The sequence below is a fragment of the Phymastichus coffea genome, unplaced genomic scaffold (assembly GCF_024137745.1).
Source record: "Phymastichus coffea isolate CEN01 unplaced genomic scaffold, Cenicafe_Pcof_1.1 PCOF00036, whole genome shotgun sequence".
In the NCBI taxonomy this organism is placed as follows: domain Eukaryota; kingdom Metazoa; phylum Arthropoda; class Insecta; order Hymenoptera; family Eulophidae; genus Phymastichus; species Phymastichus coffea.
Genome location: NW_026706847.1, coordinates 1,630,501 through 1,644,759, shown reverse-complemented (window position 1 = coordinate 1,644,759; position 14,259 = coordinate 1,630,501). Strand labels below are relative to the sequence as shown.

Genomic DNA, 14,259 nt, shown 5'->3' with positions numbered 1-14,259 from the left:
AAGCATGTATACGGCCAGCCACACGTGGACATCCACATCTGTGCAACCCGGCAACGAGCTTTTGAACGACCCCGTGGTGCGCGATAGATGAAAAATGACGGCATCAGCATGAGATGTTATGGTGTGTGCGACGCCGATACCGGATTCTCTCCAATTATGCGAGCTATCCCGCGCTACGCCCGACGAATCGAACAGAAAAGATATATCAGAAAGTCGCCTACAACTGTATTTTCGACGACACCCTCGAGAGAATACGCGCGTCGCCCGTGGCTTCGGGAACGGCCGCGCGCTGGGACTGTATTTAAAGCTTTGTGCGTCGAGAAAATCGAATGCCGCTTTGATCGATTACATCCGGGATCGTATAATTTTCAAGCCCTCGGAAAATATGCCAGAAGCGTATTTTCAGGGGCCCGGGCCACGGAATATATTCCATTTCTCAATAAGTTCCGGCATCCGCGTCAGGGCACGAGTGTTTGTCAGTCACCCTTGAAGCAATATATTATTGCAAATACACGCGCATACGCATTCAACGTATGTGCATATTTATCAGGTTCTCTTGAGTATGTAAATACTTATTGTGATGGTGCCGAAGCGAAAGAAGCCGCCAACGCATTTACATAATATTCCGTTAACAGAGACAGAGAGAGAGAGAGAGAGAGAGAGAGAGAGAGAGAGAGAGAGAGAGGACTAACCTCTCCTTGCAACGTTCCAATTCCATTGACGCGCTAGCTCTTTCGAACTATTCTTCTTCTCGAAGCTGTCAGTGTGGCAGTCCGCGGCAGACATATATTGCGCGTGTGATTGCATTGCTACGAAGAAATTCAAGATATTTGTATTATTTGACGCACGCGGAGAGTTGCGGTATCAAGCCGAGAGGTCTCATTTGTGTGAAATAATAATATTGCGCACAGCATTGTGCCATTCGTCATTGAGAAATATTCGAGTTTTTCAAAAGCAATATTGTACTCGAAGTAATGTTTAACGTAAAACTGGCTAAAAGATATGTCAAGGACGTATATATGGCGTTTCAGTAGAAGCGGCCGCGTTTGATCAGACATCTACCGGTATTGGATTCTAGAAACCATAGAATTGTCAACCGGTCGAAAGAACCTCGAACGTTCCTATTGAATACTCGTCATAGCTTTGCAAATACCAAATATCGACCAATCGCACAAAATGGTTAAATATTTTCTCTTTGAACCATTTCGTTTCCGATTCAGCTGCAAACCAGCAAGTATAATCATCATTAGGCCGGTATTAGCATGAGTCCGTTCAAAATCAGTTTAATCTTCTTTCACGATTGCATTCAGAAAGTTCGAGCGAGCAGTCGTTGAAGCATATAATACCATGTTGCTTCGATAGCTGCAAATGATTGCACATCACTGAAATGCTCGCGGCTATAGTATATACACATTTCGGACGAGGATTTGCCGTTTTGTCCGGCTCTATTCACAGTGAGTGGTACGACCCTACGGATGCATCTATTTGCTTCCCTCGTTTCGTGTGCTTTATCCCAATACTACATTTCGACTACTTTTCTAAAAGCGATTACGTTGTTGAACGATTGATCTCACGCTGTGCATTTGGTACAAGGTGTGCTAATTATACGCATCAATATTGAGCTTGTATTCTCATATTTTTTATTACATTTTTACATGCAGAGAAATCCGCTTGAAAAATCTTTGTATACTCTATTTTTATATATAGAAATTTCGTGAGATCGTTCATTGTTGCGAAAAATTCTGGGAAATTGGTTAATTATAGGCGATGAACAAATATTGTCGAGGTATGTTCATTAATTACAAAACCCTGTAAACAATACATCATACGTACGCTGTACATATTCATTACGAACAAAATTAATAATTAATACATTACACACAGTGAATCAAGAAAATATCACTTTCAATAAAACCTTTTAATTTGTGATTACAATTCGTGTTTCTTTTTACACGAGCCGGTGTACTCGCCATGATCGTCGAAATACTGAAGTAAGTCATACCGAAGCGCAAATGAGAAGTAGAAGTTCAAGATAAAATTATGTGTTTCGAATTACCGTTGTTAAACTCATTTCCTTGCTTGAGTTGTATGTTTACACAAGAGTAAGAAGAAAAGATACAGTTTTACGTAAACAAGAATCAACCAATCGCTATGTAAAACTTACTTGCGGAAGGTGGTTCGTCGTTATCGGAGTTGGAATCCTCGCGAAAATTAGAAAAGGAGTCTGTATCAGTGAGAATCATTTGTAGTATCTCGATCCAATGGTATCGAAAAGCCAAGTGAAGTGAGTAGTGGCGGAATGGATAATTGATTTTCGCAATACTAATCGATTGGCGAAAATGATTCAATATACCGCAGGTTATCTCAAGGTGTTGATTAAACCACCCCCTTCAACAAGCCGTTGGATAGATTCGTTTATATGATGATATTCTATAACATTTTGAAAGTACAAAAGACAATACTAGAAATGTGCATTAACATCGGATGGTGTTTAGTACTTGAAGATTTGATGGCCATTTCGAAAAAAAAATTAATGCAACACACACATATACGCACATACATCTAATTTTTTAAATGTTTTGCCACGAAATTTTCTAGACTCCTCCGGAATCAACCTTGTCCACTAATCAAACTATAATATTTTTGCAATTATATCAATTTTGTAGTAACGTATTCTTAAGATATGCCATAGTCTCATTACTAGACGATGTTATTATCCGAGGAAACTAGAAACTTTGCTAGCTAAACATTGAAAAAATGTTAGTTTTTCGCCCATAATGATCTTCAAAACCCTAAAAGTATTCATTTCCAAACGAAATGGTAATTACCGTTTCCGATTAACAGCTGACTCATTAATATAATTAATGCAGTCTCGCCTTCGGCTTTTGCTGCGCGCAGGAATGGAAGTATCTGGTACTACTCATTGTTCTCTCGCACTTTGCTGCTGCTCTGTAGTATAGCGCCGTTCGCCTTGCAAACCGATCTCCGCACTTTGTTCCCTCTAATCTACGTGTCTGTTGTTCGCTTGTCTCCCCTTTCCCCCTTTATCTTTGGTTCTTTGTCTACGATGTGGTGGTGCTTCAGCGCTATAAAGCCACGCGCTTGCTTCCGGCCGAGTTGTCGTCGGAGCTTGACGAGCGTCAAGCTCCGTCGAGAATTCACCGTTAAATTGTTCGGCGCGCATAAATTACCATCGACTTGCGGTGTCGAGTTGCACTTTGCACTTCGGTTTCCGTCACATACTATATACGTAGACTGAGTATACGTGCACTTGGCGTGCTTTCTCTTCGTGGTATAAGTGCAGGCAGGCGGTTTACGGCTTGACTGCACTCTCAATAGCACAGGATGATTTGAGCCCAGAAATCTATTGTTTGAAATATTCAGCCTGTTTATTCCAAAAATGTTATGTTAAGCTTTTTTTAAAATCATCATTTTCAGTAAAAGCTCGAAAAAAAATATTTTTAAGTAATTAATCACCATCGACTTCGAGTACACGTAAAAAATTGTGTAATTTGGAGCTTCGACATTTGATAATCCCGAAAAAGTATAACGCACGGCGGAGTACAATAGATCGAAAGGGCAATATTTGATAGAGCAGTGCGTTGTGAATAAAGTCAGCAATAGCATAGTATAACGAAAAAAAGTCACTCCGGTAAATTCACATCCGAAAGCAATAGCAAACAGAAGAAATAATCGGCTCTTCGTTTCATACGCATGTAGAACAATCCCAACGAAGCACACGCTCGATCTTACATCAAGTGATGATTATAAGCAGTGAAATATCCGTTTGTTATTCAGATATGTATTTATCAAGGATTTCCGTCCTTTTCATAACGGCTATTTAATGAATGTAGATCATTTTTTTCGTATAACATTTCGTCAAACTATCAAAGTGTTCTTTAGTAGCTATAAAATATTAAAGCACATTTGTTTCCTTGTTTCTGTTGATAGGCAAGATATCAAAAAATTCTTAACAATGCCACTTTTCCGAGGAACTTTTTTAATCCTAGTTCATAAATAGATTGAAACAATGGACTTGACTGCTTTTTGAAATGACTCAACAGTTAACAATCGTCAAATCGCAGGAAAAGAAAACTTTTCACAAAAGCTGTTTCAAATTTCTCCGTTACTTGACCACACAACGGCATTTTGAAACAATTGATCACGAGTAGAAAGCTAAATTAGAAAGTGACAAAATATCACTCAAATTTATTACCGTTCGAAATCGATAAACAATAAACACTCAATGTACAAAAGAAAGTCGATAGAAAAGGGAAGACGAGTTCGATAAAGTACATTGTTTGCTCATAGCAATCTGCATTTCCCTCGGAAGAATAGTCCCGGCATCCGGGCTTTATTTTCCTTCCTTCAGAATGGAAAAGCATTATTACTCGCTTGGAAACCATTGCCTCTATTCAATGATCGACGCAGCTGCTTGTGCGCCGCAAGATTTAATGGCGTAGGTCACGATAATTAAAGTCGTTGAAGAGGCGGCAGCATCTGAAAGTCAATGCGATTCCAAGTGTTATCTTACTTTCTTTTCCTCCCCATTTTCCCCTTTCGGCTTTAAGGGCTTCTAATCTATTATAAGCTCGTGTTTTTCTTTCTCTCGCTTCCAGAGTTATACCTTATTTTTCATTCTCTCTCTCTCTCTCTCTCTCTCTCTCTCTCTCTCTCTCTCTCTCTCTCTCTCTCTCTCTCTCTCTCTCTTTCACCCTTTCATTTTTCTCATCTCTACTTCTTCGCGACGACTCGTAACACTCATATTTTATCGTTAATTTTTACCTTTTTTCTTCATTCGAGTTTTCGAAAGCGCCTTTTAAAATTTAAAGAAATTGTCGTAATGAATGTTCTTAATGTATTACGATTGTGTGAGATTTTTTAATTATGATTGAAGTAAAATTGTAAAAGTTGATTGATAAAATTTAACATAAGTTCTCAATAACGTTGAATCCGTTTGTACAAATTAATTAAGTTTGAGTAAATCGGGACTAGATATGCTATTTATCTCACAGCATATTGTTTCACGCAATTTTAATGCAACGAGAATGATTTGATCAACTACGCAAAAATCATTCGTTGAACCAGGTACAGGTATCCACTTAATTAATTCAGTAACCAATGAGCAGTACTAATGTAATAACGTATTGACTAGCTTTTCTTTTTCTATATAATTTATAAAGAGCATTTTGTTATTTACATAATTTTTTTATTTTACATATCGGAAAGCTCTCCCACACCAATAACTAAGTAAAAATAACAAGGCTCATCCATAACAACTTTTAAAGAAAATGAAGAAAAAAAGCCGACGAAAATTTTGTCTCTGCGTCGGGAAAAAAGCCAAGCCAAGCTTGATTTTTCCAGGCTTGCAAGCACGGACTAGCAGTGTCGCCGCGCGCTCGTACAGGGAGCTCGTAAATCGCAAACCACGGCAATCGAGCATTATTTAAGCGGGCGCACTAAGGCCCCCAAAGTGCTCTATAGCAAAATTAAAGTAGACCCTCCCTAATCGAATTGGTTAGCGCATAAACTCCTTAAATTAATACGTAGATGAGGAACTCGATGTTTAAACTGAAGGGTTTTCTCGACAAATAACTTCTCAGATTAAAAAATTAACCATTATTGAGATATCGCTGTTTACAAAGTAAAACTAATCTTCATTTTTGTTTGAACCTAGTGAAACTGGTAATAACAATTACATAAAACAATGAAGATCAATGAAAAAGTCAACTCCAACGATTACTTTCTTAATAAGGACAACCACGTTATCATCGACGCTTTTTCACATATCAATTAAAGCTTGTCTGGCAGATATCAATATGTTACTTATCCGACGCCACTCGACTGGAAAGAAAAATCAATAACCCATGCAGAATCTTAACGAATAGGGGTAAGAGAAAAAGGCGACCGTGCGAAAAATCAGGAAAAACAGCTCGGCTAATGATCGTAATAAACCAATGAGTCGAGATTGAGAAACGGATTGCGAACACGCGAAAGTTCGAAAGCAACGCGCGCACAGGCGGCGTTGCTATAATACTCGACGTTCGCAAAATTCGCGCATCGATCGCTTTTATAACTCAAACTACACGCGCGAATGTATACGTTATTCTATGCTCGCATAGGCAAAACGTTGACCCCTATACGCTACTTTCCTCACTGCGTGATTTCTTTCTTGCCGATCACCTTTTATTTATTCAATGAACGTATTTACATGCTGTGAATAAGTTCGTCGTACTTCCATGAAAATATTTTTATCGGTCACCCGTCAAACTTTTCAACCTCAACAATTTGGCGACCGAATTAGCGTCGCAGCTTTTCCAGCCAAATAATTTTACCATCCGAATTGAAAGGAAAAATAACGTTTATCCCGCTTTGCTAACCCATAAAAATAAATTGCCCGTGCCGTAGGGCCATAAGCTTCTTGATATCCGGTCTCTGTCATCCATTTGTCATCTCGAACAGGTTACGATACTTTCGATAGCTCGCGTGGAGGCGAGGATAAATATTATTGCACCTCGGCTACACACTTCTTTTATTACCAAAAAGCCGTTGTCTTTTTTTTTCCATTCGCAGCCTCGTAAAGCTTAACATCTCGGTGGATTTTGATCGTAGTTTTCTCCTGCATTTTATGGCACATTTCTCCGAGGGGTTCCGCGCGTATGTGTACGAGAGAAATTTGCAATTCTCAGCGGCGAGGATTGGTCAACGGTTAATCGTGATGGCGCGAATGCATCCACGTTTGAGTTTAAGAGACAAAGCTAGTGGTGTGAGCCCGACCCTGCACGTGTGTCGTTATGAATTATTTATGAAGGGATATGCTTGCTTTTCCTCTTTTAGCTTGATCGTATTTGAGGAGGATACATAGGGAACTGGGTACTCGCAATGACTGTGTGCGTGTGTGTATGTGCATTCGTGAACACTGCTTATAGATAGGAGGATCAGAGATGATGACGTTTTTAAATATGCAATCCACTTTTTATGATATACTTTCGTTGCAGATATCTTTTCCAATGTATATCTATTTCCTATTTTATTTACCGAAAATGATTTTTGTCCTGTTGTAATGAATATAGAAGTTTTCTGGAAAGCTGTGCACACCTGCTAGTCAATAATACGAATGTACGTTTGTTTTATACTTGCTGCTATTTACTTTTTGTTGCTGTTCTCGAACTTTGTGCATCGGTTATTCGTGGATGCTAATTCAAGTCTTTTAATGATCGTTCAATCAGCTGAAAATACACGAGCGCGGGTGCTGTTGTTCCCCTAAATATTTCTCGCAAGTATCAAGTTTCGTCGAGGCTATATATATCATATGTTCATGTACAGCGAGTGCAAAGCTTTCACTATGACGTCAAAGCTTACATTTTTTTCATCGTGAAAACAAACGGATGCTAAAGTTTCATTCACAAAAGGAAAAGAAAAAAGATGAAACGAGGAAATCAGACATATCCAACGTCACTCAAGCTCTTACGAAACCCAAAGCCCAAAGCTTTTACGATCCTTGGCAAAAACGATTGACAGGCATTCTTCGCGTTGTGAGGAAGAGGAGAACCCCTGTAGGGCGAGTTTAGTTTTATAAATAGCATTAGAGCATCCGTTTAAGTTTCTACGCACGTCAAATCGATCGTATAGGCTTGACAGCCTTATGCCTTTCTCGCGTGTCGTCACACATGCGTTAGTCTAGTCGGTTGAGAATCTCTGCCGCTTGACGACGTTCCTTCTTATCCGATATTTATTCAGTTTCCTTGAGCGTGATTATAATCCTGAGAGAACCGATTTTACTTCACCCCGATTAAAAGAAAGAATCCGATGAAAATATAATCCACGGAAAAGTATATAAAAACTTGGTATTCTACGGTAACGTATTCGCATTTCACGAGGGTCTCTACTTGACATCCATGTTTTATGAGCGCGGCTTGTGCATAGAGAATTTTCGGAATTCCCTACTCGAAACAATGAGTAATCTTATGTAAATCGCGTCGCGTTTACTCTTCACATAGCATTGGTTGTTTGCTTAAACGCTCTGTCTGTGCGCGCGATGGAGTTTGTGATTAGTACGCGGTGAATGGACTATCGACGCCTTTTGTCATTAGCAAACTCATATGTCTGATTCGCTGGCAATGTGTTCATGACATTGTATGCGCGTAAACACAATTAGGTTTTATGAGCTAAACTATTGAAATAAAATCCGCAAAGATATTTTATTCAATTTACTTTTTGTTTATGTGTACAGTAAATGTTTCTAAAGTAAAAGCCTCATCGTTATACCTTAGGAAGTTCTAAACTATAAAAATCTCAGTGACAACCAGAAAACACTCAAGAGAGTTTGACGAGATGAATGAAGACCACTCTAAAACTTGTCTTCTTTAGTACTTGCGGAGCTGGCAAACGATATAATGAGCCGAGAGTAAGGGCGAGCAACGTCGTACGAAATGCTATAAATACGAAAACGATCATCATCGTGACGTTGTCGTTCATCCTCTGTCTCTGTGCCAGATATTACGTTCTGACTTCTTTTCATAAACATACCGGTTACAAAATCTCAGTGTTACCACAGCTGTTGTCAGGAGTGCAATCTGAAGCAATATTCCATCAGCTTTTGCATATCGAGTTTCGGTCGAAAATCAACCAATAATGCATGCAAGTACTCATTGAAAACCGTGAAATTCCAGAGCCAATGTGGTGCATCGCATTAAGTAATTGGATTAAGTGATTATTGCCGAGAATCTGTAGTGAGCCGCATGTACAATTCCTAACTAGAGCTTACCGAGCTAACAGCACGCTGATTTGTCTTCGAGCTATAATTGACACGCGCTTTTTAAGCCATTTTCTATCTTTTGCATCCCATCTCGCGAAACAAGTCCAAAAAATATAATGGCATTAAGCTCAACAGTGATATATTTAACAAAATTCTAACAACAATACTTTTCGAACCACTGACTGAGTTATCGTGCACACCCTGCTCTGGTGAAATTAAAAATTTCGGTGTTTACATTCCCAATGAAAATGGAAAGTATCGTCCACGTTTTTTTCTATCATTTGAAATAAGAAAAAATTATTTACTAAATAGCAGACAAGTTTGTCACTTTTTATTTGTGATTTTCGCAGTGGCGACTATGCTAAAAACTATAATAAAAAACAGAAAATTTTTAAGGTGTGCAATCAAAGCGAGCATATTTCACTGTTCTAGCATAGTTTGCGGCCAAATTCGGTAATATAGACTGCACGCGAAGGAGAAGAAATAGTCCTCCAACGTATACGAGTACGCCGATTTATTTTCATATTGCCGCGAGAGATAGCACGTGCGCTATCGATGTCACACGTGAGAATAGTGCAATGCAACGATAAAATTTTTATTCTTGTCTTCGAGCCTACTCAAATGTTTTACGTGATCATCAAAGCCGTTAATCTGGCCGAAGCTGGTGTGTTATGCGCGCACGTCGACGACTGCTCGAGATATGTATATGTATAGATCGACGAATAAAGCACACTGGGTCGCCAACGTCAATGAGTTAAAGATCACTCGATGCATCAAGCCGTTGATGAAGTAATAGGTATGTGTTTGCGCGAAAGATAGGCGCTTTGCAGCTGGAATCGATGAATGGAACGGAGGTTTCGTTGGATGAACATCGGATTGATTTAACGTGAATTGTCGAAAATACCTTTCCAATTTATTTGAAATCAAGTAAATAAATAATATATATACCCGTTAAATGATAGAACGTCTGCGATAGGTATGCTACAGTGAACTTGACGATACGTTGGAAGAGCTTGCGTCTCACCGAAGCCCGACTTTTATTTTTACACCTGAATTGTTCCATTCGCTCGCGCGCGAAAAACCTTATGATCTTGACATTTATATAACTGAAGTATTGCATGATTCGACAAGCTAGAGCCAAGGTTGCAGACCGCATATACGCGTAATTTGCCTCAACCTCGCGCGAGCATTAAATTATAATTGGGTAATTAACCCATAAAACCACTCGTGAAAATGTTTAAAATATTAATTTACCGTAAATAATCGTTTTCTTTTGTATTCTAGCTTGGCTTTATCTTATCTGTGTGTTTAAAATTAACATACGAAACAACAAAATAACTTTCCTGGAAAAGTTGAACACGTTCAGTGCATTAGCCGAGGCTAATCTGGAACTTCACATAATGGCCAGTAGTTCACGCTCTTCGCGGGAGGGCGGGCGCGGAGAAATGGAAATAAGCGATGCAGAAAGTGTAAATTCAGGCTTGGAATAGAGTCTTCGGTGCAGTTGGGAGTGCAGCTGTTGCTGCGATTGCAAAACACCTCGGATTTCTGAGGTGGTTCGAGGCACGGCAGGAAAAGAAAACGCGCGCTTTGAAAGCTAATGAGCGTCATTCACGCGCAAGTGCTCGAAAGATCATTCTTGTCCCACATTTATTCCAGTGTTATATTTTATCGGAAAATCGAGCTGACAAGCAATCGATAAGTTGCTCTTGAGAACAAAAATACCAGTGAATTCGAGTCGTTGCGTACGTCGCACACTCGCAAGCATGTTGATTAGACCGTCGTTGTCATATTTACCGTGCAACATACATGTACGTTGAGAGCGAACTTCGTAAGCGAAAGTCTCGACGGAGATAAATAAAAATTACCTACTTCCGACTGAGGTATATTCCTGCTGGCCACAACTATTTCGGGTGTAGATTTCTGTCGCGTAGCAATCGTGCCAGAAGCAACGCAATGTCGAACGGAGCGGTGTTTCAGCTTTGCTTTGCGAGTCCCAATCGCGCTTGTACGCAACGGGTCCTAGCTCATTGCCGCCATATTTACTGCTATTGTTTCCTTTAATATTCCGCACAACATCGCTCGGCCACGTCTGCACTCGAACAGCTGCCTTTTATTTTCTATGTCGATAGTGAAACTTTATTGTTTACGTACGGTACTTCAGGATTTTGTGCTTTCTCAGTGTGGTTATTGACGATATTATCTGTATTAATCGTTTCGCATTAATAAACAGTTAACATTCAAACAGCTGTTACATAACGAAAAGTAGAACACGTAACTTATCTTGAAAAAAAGTAGTGTGAGTGCGTGTGCGCGCGCGCGTGTGTGTAACCTTGATATTGTGTAAAAGATTGACTCGGGAAAGAGAGAGGGAGCAAGAGCACCCAAAAGCTTGCATACATTCGACACTACTAATGCTATTATTCATCCCGTGAGCTTCTGGATTTCATGCCGACGAGGAGACGTATCGCGCCAATAACAGCGGCAGCAGTAACACCGTGACCCACGTGCAGCCAAACGAGAAAAACATGTCAAGTGCGCACTTAACCTGTCGGTAACACACATGCCAGGAAACAAACCTACGATGTGCCATTGTTATTCATCAAAACATTTTGTTTGGAAATTCATTTGTCTTTTATGGCGCTTGTCCGTTACTCTGTTTTTTATTCTTCACCGATAGAGAGAGAGAGAGAGAGAGAGAGAGAGAGAGAGAGAGAGAGAGAGAGAGAGAGAGAGAGAGAGAGAGAGATGGTACACGAAGCATAGTAGTATGCTCTATTGTGATCGATAAGAGCATCAAACAAAAAGGTCGCGCGAGCGAGCTTGGACTTAAAACTTTGGCCTCGTATATTAACTTTTCCTAAGTTTGTTAAATATGCGTGCGGTTCGCGTACCCTTTAAGAGCACTCCTTTTCGTTGTTTCGAGAAGGTAAAAAATTCAATATACACAGTAAAGAATCTGTACTCTTGCGACAGAAAAGTAAATGGCTAATTAATAATATTCATACGAAAATTTTTTTTAAGCTCTCGCTGCACGGAAGCCCATCGATTGACTTTCAGAGCTTTTTTTTATTCATGGTATAAAGTTTTTCGCTATCTGCTTTGCATAAATTTGAGGGATTTTAATTTTCTCGACAAATTTTTGAAGATATAAAAATATTTATGTATGTCTTTGCTTTTCTAAAACACACGAAGAAAATGCTAAAGTTTTTCTGAATATTTTAGGAAAATGCACGATCGCAACTATCAATATATCTATCGTACTAATATTTTATCGTAAGAAACAAACCACATTTAATAATCTTTTAAATAGAATATGTAAAGCATTACTTGCGTTTTCAAATATCTGGATTATTAAGCAATATTAATTTCTTGCCAACGACCTATCAAATGGCTCATTTACCAAATCGATCGTTCAGCTGGTACATAAGGTCGCTCTTGCATAAAATCACGTGTTAATCGTCACGTTTAGCAGGCTTTGCCGTGGGTATGCAAGCTGAAAATTTAGCATGCTCACCTGCACAAATGTCACCAACACGCGCTTGTAAATACCTCCGCGCCGATCAAATTGTTTAGGAGGTTCTTTTCTCTTGCACTGCATGTTTATAAACCGGGGTCAAGGCTTCGGCATACTTTTATTTTATTACGCCTGCTTCTTCATTTAAGCTTCACTTTTGTTTCCTTTATTGATTACTTCATCTGCGATATTCCAAGTTCGGCTCAAAATAGAATTTTATTTTAACGCTAGTAATAGCATGACGTGCGTGAAAAATAAAGGAGTACTTTGCTATTTATAATCAATTCAATCGTAAAACGAGTAGAATTTTATCAACTATATATTGTTTAATGACATACAATTATATATCATACTTTATTAAACAACACAATAGTATTTATGCTGTATATTTTATATGTAATTAATTGATGCATCTCTTGTTATTGAATTTAAAAAAAAATGTGTTACAATATCTAAGTTGAAAGACATTTAATCACTGTTTGTGGTGTCATAATTTATTTTAAAGTAGTCTACATTATTTACGCAAGCATGCTGCCAAACGTTCAATAAGATTATAAAGTCATTCGCATCACAATGAAAACAATTTCAAACAAAAATTCTTAGATTTTGCAATTCAAAGTACGCGTCCTCTAATTTGCAAAATGCGCGACGCACATCACCCTTACTACCACCAAAGTCCAAGCATAAACCCGAACGAGATGACCCAAAAAGCAACAGCTCTCCATTATACAATTTTCCCGGGGTGGAACGTATACACTTCACATTCCACATTAATGCTCGTAAAATTTGGCATCCCTAAAATTTCGTGCACCAAAAATTTTACGATACTTGACATCTCCTCCTTCGCGCGCGCGCGCACATACACACACACACACACACACACACACACACACACACACACACACACACAAATAACGAGTTTTAAAAAATAGATAGGAGAAAATTGAATCCTCTTCGGATTAAAGCTTCTACGAGGAAAATCATCCGAGACGCGTCGTCCGGCGTTTATACACTGCACGATTCAGGAGGGCAAAGCTTTGACACTGCTTGAACCTCCGTATCTCTCCTTTTCTCGCTATATATAGGGCTTACGCTGCGATTGAGAAGTCTTCCCGAAGAAGATGGAAAACGCGACGAACGAAATTCGATCCACCTCTGTGTGCTACTAGAATTCAGTCACGACTCTTAACGCTATCATATCGAAGGTTCTTCATTTGAGAATTAATGAGACCTACGATAATTCTCTTTTATTGTTCTGTCTTGTATTTTTGTCAAACTTTTGCAGGAATGTAAAATGAACTCTATACATCGACCGACGAGATCAATTTTTGTACTCGAGAATTTGAATGCCTGCCTTTGGTAAGAAATGTCTAAAGCAAGACTTCCGACGAATTACTTTCGAAAAAGTATCAATGCCCTCCGCTCTCATCGGAGCTAAGAATTGAGGATAAGAAACTCGTACTCGAGTTTGAGAGAGTTTATCTTAGAAAGTAATGGCCAACTGTTTTCTTCGCGAGTCGTTCGCATCGAAATTCACTTTAAGATGCTCAACTCCAAATCGCCACACTTATCCCGCGAAGAAATTGTTTTCGATAAGTGTTGAAGGAATGAGATTGAGCGGAAATAATGTTTTTGAATTAACATTTTAAGTATGTAAATATATAATTTTTTTACTGTTGGTGGTAAAATCGTGGTACAGGTCACGGTCGCGATAACGCGCGATGCGCTCGCGCATAAATGCATGGATCAAGGCAATTGATGCCGCTTGATGCCGTGAATTTTCTGGAGTTCAACAATAAATATAATCAATGTGCTACACGTGAACTTCGTCCTAAGCTACTAATGTTATCGCGACTTAAGACAGCTGACCATTTTCTGCCCCCACGCCCCAACCCTTTTCTTTACGGTGTAGTCTAGCTCAAATATGCTTTACTCGACCGCGCTCATAATTAAGATGCGGGCCATGTTACCCCATATCGGATTT

The 14,259-nt window shown here is 39.2% G+C and overlaps 1 protein-coding gene across 3 annotated transcripts in view; it reads left to right on the top strand.

The window, feature by feature from the left end:
- LOC131663524 (sodium/calcium exchanger 1) overlaps positions 1-14,259 on the top strand; it is a 109,444-nt gene that overhangs the window by 14,351 nt on the left and 80,834 nt on the right. The gene's annotated exons all lie outside the window — the stretch shown is intronic.